This window comes from Lutra lutra, chromosome 11 (assembly GCF_902655055.1).
Source record: "Lutra lutra chromosome 11, mLutLut1.2, whole genome shotgun sequence".
Classification (NCBI taxonomy): domain Eukaryota; kingdom Metazoa; phylum Chordata; class Mammalia; order Carnivora; family Mustelidae; genus Lutra; species Lutra lutra.
In genome coordinates this window covers 56,824,806-56,831,308 of record NC_062288.1, presented here as the reverse complement: position 1 = coordinate 56,831,308, position 6,503 = coordinate 56,824,806, and the positions used below count along the sequence as shown (strand labels likewise).

Genomic DNA, 6,503 nt, shown 5'->3' with positions numbered 1-6,503 from the left:
TAAATAAAATCTTAAAAAAAAAAAAAAGAATACTGAGCTATCAATCACTATATTACAGGAGCAAGAAATTATCAAAATAAACTATCAGAATTACTTTTTTTGGTGTTAAAGGTTATTGGCTTAGCCAGGGTTCTTATAAGAAATAATCTCTGATTCAGATGGTTCAAGACACTTAATGAAGGAACTACTTATAAAGGGAGTAAGGCTAAGAGAACCAGTGGGGCACTCAGAGCTCGATAACAGGAGAAACCATTTCCATTTCTAGGGCTGGAAGGACAGATGAGCCCAGAGAGGGCTGGAGCCCTGGAGAAGCCTCCCCTGATAGCCTTACCATGGCAGGGCTGTCACCATAAAGAAACACAGCCCAAAGCCGAGAAGTGGAGTCAATGCCCTCCCCCTTGTCTCTTGGGTGAGGCAGGCCAGGCAAGGGCTCATTCTCAGGCTTACATAGAAGAGGGTCATACCTAGCAGAGAAGGTCTCCTTACATTTTGTGCCTTGTGGGCTTTGTTTGCTTGCCTCATCACACATCCTGGCTCTCTGATAGACCAAAGGCAACAAGGCCATCAACAAGGGAGACTGGAAGGTGCATTCATGGGGTTTAGCCTCCCGGGGCACAGGGCAGGCATCAAAGAGAGAGAGAGAGAGGGAGAGTGAGAGAGAGAGAGAATGGGTCTTGGGGGAAGTCATAGAGTATAACAAGCACCAATATTTTCACAGGTCATTGGCAACAATCTGTAAGTGTTAGGGCTCCTAAAAAGACCCTTTTGTTCATATTATTTTCAAGGATAGATTTTGATAAAGGAAGAAAATATGCTGGCAATAGTCATTCACAGACAAAAGATTATATTCTTGTGACTACTCATAATTTAGCATTTTATCAAATTAGACTATTGAAACTGGTTTTATGGGGGAAAGATCTCCATCTGCAGAAGAAAAAAGAGGATCTTTTTCATCTCTTCCTGTGACTCCTCTTGATAATGATGAAAACTTCCATTTTTAAGGCCAGGCTCTGAAATTTCAGAGTTAGCATTATAAGCAAAAAATGGTCGGTTTGCAGAGTTCACTCTTACTCACAGAAAGGGGTCAAGGAATAAATGATATTTTACTGATACTGTACATCCACATCACTTTATTCTTCCACATACCTGATACACCTCTTTTTTTTTTTTAAAGATTTTATTTATTTATTTGGCAGACAGAGATCACAAGTAGGCAGAGAGGCAGGCAGAGAGAGAGGAGGAAGCAGGCTCCCCGCTGAGCAGAGAGCCCGACGTGGAACTCGATCCCAGGACCCTGAGATCATGACCTGAGCTGAAGGCAGAGGCTTAACCCACTGAGCCACCCAAGTGCCCCACACCTTTTTTTTTTTTAAACACCATTTTTAACATTTCACAGGAGTCACTCACTGTATGCACAATGATGAAAGCACAATGTGAGCAGATTCCGGGTGGAAGCTCCATGACTAGCTAAATGCCCTCTCCAGCAGAGGCGCGCAGCTCCACAGACCCTCCTCACCTGAGAAGCCCATTCCTCAGTGGCCAGCTGGCACGAACCCCAGAGCCTACTGTGTATACTCTTAGTTCTACAAGTTCCACTAATAACAGTGCTGAAGTACAGAGATAACTCAAAAGGAGATGCTGTTAGAGCGAAGCACTTTTGTGTAATATCAGTCTCAGCACAGAAATTGCCTCAGGGATTTTTAGGCTCTTCAGTAGTAGAAGGAACAGCTAAGAAAAGAAAAATATGTATCTGGTAGGGGTTGAGTACCTATCTCTGTCAGACACTGTTAGATGCACTGCAAGCATTAGCCGACTTCATCTTACCACAGCTCTGTGAAGGAGCTGCTATTTTTAGTCTTTTTTTAAGTTTGTCTTTCTTTTTTCCTTGGGTCTTGTTATTTTTAGTCTTTTTTTAAGTTTTCTTTCTCTTTCTTTCTTTCTTTCTCTCTCTCATCTTGATCTTGGATCACCCAAGATCCTCCTCCTCCTCTTCCTCCTCCTTCATTTGAAGCTATACAAAGGAGCGGGGTACCTGGGTGGTTCAGTGGATTAAGTGCCCAACTCTTGGTTTTGGCGGGGGTCACTGTATTGGGTGGTGAGATCAAGCCCCGTGTCAGGCTCTGCACTCAGCTCAGAGTCTGTTTGTGACTCTCTCTCCTTCTGTCCCTCCCTCTCATGCTCTCATTTTTTCTCTCTAAAATAAATACATAAATCTTAAAAAAAAAAAAAAAAACATGTAGAAAGGAGGATCACAGTACTCATGAGGGTAAAGCTGGAAGGGGAGCTCAGGTCTGTACCTTCAGTACCCAAGCTCTCAACCATGGCCACAGTCCTCTGAGCCAGTGAGGACTGAGAAATAAAACTTTCTCTTTTTTTAATTAAAAAAAGTATTTAGGAAAATATATTTTTTTAGAGAACATTAAAGGACCTTCTAAAAAAATTTTTAAATTTTTTTTTACTTTAGAGAGAGCGAGCACACACATGGTGGGTAGGGGCAGCGGGAGAAAGAGAGAGAGAGAATCTTAAGCAGGCTCCATACCCAGAACAACCCTGAGATCATGACCTGAGCCGAAATCAAGAGTTAGCTGCTTAACTGCCAGGTGTCCCTAAGGGCCATTTTTAAAAGACTTTAGAACAATAGAAAGCTTTGGAAGAAACTGTAAATATGTCTTCTCCTAAAAGAAGTAAAGTATACATTCTTTCCCATTTCATTTTTGAAGTATTTGTAAAGAAAAAAGAAGATTTGAGAGAATGCTACTTGACTGGAAGAATTCATTCATGTGCTGGGGATTTAGGAATGAGCAAGAAAGACACGGTTCCATCCATACACACCTTCTATGGTAGTAAAAATATGTTTCAAAAATACTCAGTGAAAAAAAGCAGATCACAAACTGGCATGTAGAGTATGTGTATGGTTTTTTTTTGTTTTTGTTTTTGTTTTAAGATTTTATTTATTTATTTGACAGAGAGAGATCACAAGTAGACAGAGAGGCAGGCAGAGAGAGAGAGAGAGAGAGAGAGAGAGAGAGAGGGAAGCAGGCTCCCCGCTGAGCAGAGAGCCCGATGCGGGACTCGATCCCAGGACCCTGAGAGATCATGACCTGAGCCGAAGGCAGCGGCTTAACCCACTGAGCCACCCAGGCGCCCCTGTGTATGTTTTTTAAAGCAAAAGAAAATCTGTGTGGATGTGTTTGTCTTAGTCTATTCGGCTGCTATAACAAAATATCATAGACTGGGTGGTTTATAAACAATAGAAATTTCTCACAGTTCTGGATGTTGGGTGACCCAAGACAAGGTGCTGGCAGATTGTGTGTCTAGTGAGGCCCAAATTCTGGGTTTGTAGGTGGCTATCTTTGTACTGTGTGTACATGTGTACCTGTATACATGGCAGAAGGGAAAGTTCTCTGGAGTTCCTTTTATAAGGGCAAGTAATCCCATCACAAGGTTTCCACCCTCATGACCTAATCTCATCTCAAATGCCCTACCTCCCCAAACCATCCCATTGGGGGTTAGGGTTTCAACACATGAATTATACCAGTATTTGCAACTGGAAGAATATTTATAAAGATGTTCCCTCTAGGGTGCAAAACAGAGATGATTTTAGCTTTATTCAGTTTGCTTTTATGTCATTTCTAAATTTTCTAGACTAAATGAATGACCATGAACTCTCAAGGCAGGGACTGACTCTTCTTTGCAATGGCAGTGTTGAGCTTAGTGCTGGATAACGTGGGTACTCAGGAAGTGGTTGCTGACCCAGAGAATGACTGGCACTTTCCAGGGACCACAGGTTTAGAGGGCACATTCCCCAGTGTCCAAGTGGTTGGAGCTCAGTTGTGTATGGTATCTTCATGGATCTTACTGTCTCGTTTGTCTGAGTGTGCTGGGTGGATTAATTGTCTGATCCAGGTAAAATAAGAAGATTAAATTCTTATCAGATCATGAGATTCTGACCGGCTGAATCGTGATATAACTCTGTTTGGTATCCAGAGTATTAGACTCTTCGTCCTTCACACTGTGGTGATTGTTGAATTCAGTTGAGATATGTTAGGTGTCCTAAAAGAAGGGATATTGCATTGGACTAATAAGAATGTTAATGGATTTTGTCGCTTTGCTGAGTTCCTCAAATTATACTATTAGGTATAGAACATTATTTAGAAATTGTTAAAACACATAATTTTGGTCCATTGATTTTATATTATCTGTAGTCATAATTTATATTATGGATTTGTTTTGTTCATTGCAGGCTCTTTAGACCTTGGGAACAGCAAAGAACAAAGTGTTTATATATTCACTTGCTGGTATGTGAAGGGCTCTGAAATGTAGTTCTGGCTTCAACAGATAAGCCAGTCAATTTAAGTTATATTAAATGAATTCACTTTTTTAATAGAGCTTTAATTTCAGCCTGGTTGGAAAGGGGCAGGGATGATAGAGTGAAATTTAAAGTCTATAAGAATTTCTTTTTAGGACATGATTTTCCAGATTTGGGTTGGAAGGCAGGACAGGATGATCTATTACCGTCAGCGCTTCGGGGGTTAAAATAGAATCTAGAATCTCAGTCATTTACATCAATCCCAGAATTTCTCCTTCCCAAATCAGGTTTTACCTGGTGTCCTTTTAGATCTAATTCCAATGAGCTTTTATAAAGCTTTTCTTAAAAACTTTATTATTGACCTATGATCTACAAACAGAAAAGGCAATATGCAAGCAATAAGTGTACAGCTCAATTAATGAACCTGAAGTGAGCACACTTGTGTGACCATCACCCAAGTCAAAACATAAACACTGCCAGTACTACATGAGCTCCCTTCTTGCCCCCTCCCACTCACCTCTCCCATCTCTCCAAAGACAACTGCTATCCTGACTTGTAACATCAGAGGTTATTCTGCCCGATTTTGAATAAATATCTCTTCATCCGTGTGGCTGGGTGTGGTTGTAGGTCATGCATTTAATTGCTGAATAATATTTTCCTATTGCTGGGCACTAGGCTTATTTCAAGTTTGGGCATTAGGAATCTTTTCCTGCTAGGGACAATTCTGCTCATGTCTTTCGTGTCTATATGAACTGTTGGGTATATATTTAGTAGTTGAATTACTAGATTCATTCAACATTGCTATATGATGCCAAAGAGGTTTCAACATGGTTATAAGACTTCATGCTTTGCCAGTAATGTATAAGTTCCCATAGTACCATACTCTTTTTTTTTTTTTTAGGATTTTTATTTATTTGACAGACAGAGATCACAAGTAGGCAGAGAGGCAGGCAGAGAGAGAGGAAGGGAAGCAGGCTTCCCACTGAGCAGAGAGCCCAACGTGGGGCTCGATCCCAGAACCCTGGAATCATGACCTGAGCTGAAGGCAGAGGCTTTAACCCACTGAGCCACCCAGGTGCCCCCCATACTCTTGATCATACTTGATGTTGCCCATCTTTTTAATTTTGGCTATTCTGGTGAGTTTATTTTTTTGTGAGTTTAATTTGTATTTTCTAGATAATATTAAGGAGGTTGGGCACCATATAATATGTTTATTGGCCACTCATTGGTGTCACTTACCCATTTTTCTATTGCATTCTTTGATCCATTGTTTTAAAGGATTCTTTACATTCTGCACATAAGTTATATGTGTTGCACATAACTTCTCTCATTCTGTGGCTTTTCTTTTCACTTTCAGTAGTCTTTTTTTGACAAATCAAAGTTCTTAATCTTAATGTAGTCTAGTTTATTAATATTTTCAGTTATTTTTTCTTCTTGTGTTCTGTTAAGAAAATCTTTGATTACCCAAAACTAAGAAAATATTTTCCAATGTTAGGTTCTAAAAGCTGTATGATTTTTACCTTTTACATTTATATGTATGATCTACCTGGAATTTACTTGAGTTTGTGATATGAGATGGGATTTTGCAAGCTTTATTAGGTTTTGGAGGTCCCATACTAAATAGAAATTTGTTTTCTATCACTTAGAATTTTAATTCTGTATGTATCAAAAGACATCTTTCAGATATACTTAGAAAGATTTAAAATCATATATCACTCTCCTGTATTCCTAAAAAGAAAAGTGTAAATAATATATTGGCAAGTATATAGGTACCATATGCTTGACCCTCCAATTTACCCTTTATGCTTTTCAGTCCTGCTCTGTGCTCCAGGAGGCTGAATTACGTGGACTTTTTTTTTTTTTTTTTAAGATTTTATTTATTTATTTGACAGAGAGATCATAAGTAGGGAGAGAGGCAGGCAGGGGGGTGGGGGAAGCAGGCTCCCCGCTGAGCAGAGAGCCCAATGCAGGGCTCTATCCCAGGACCCTGAGATCATGACCTGAGCTGAAGGCAGAGGCTTAACCCACTGAGCCACCCAGTTGCCCCTTACGTGGACTTTTTATGAAAGGGTTCCTTGAATTTAGATTCTGATTGGTTCATCCAATGGGAAGCACCAGAGGGAGATTAGAGGGTTGGAAAGCCAGTAACAGTGGAGTATTTATTCTCCTAGCTCCTTCCTTCCCTCTATGAAAG

The 6,503-nt window shown here is 40.2% G+C and overlaps 1 long non-coding RNA gene across 1 annotated transcript in view; it reads right to left on the bottom strand.

Moving 5' to 3' along the window:
- LOC125081389 (uncharacterized) overlaps nucleotides 1-6,503 on the bottom strand; it is a 34,781-nt gene that overhangs the window by 7,078 nt on the left and 21,200 nt on the right. The gene's annotated exons all lie outside the window — the stretch shown is intronic.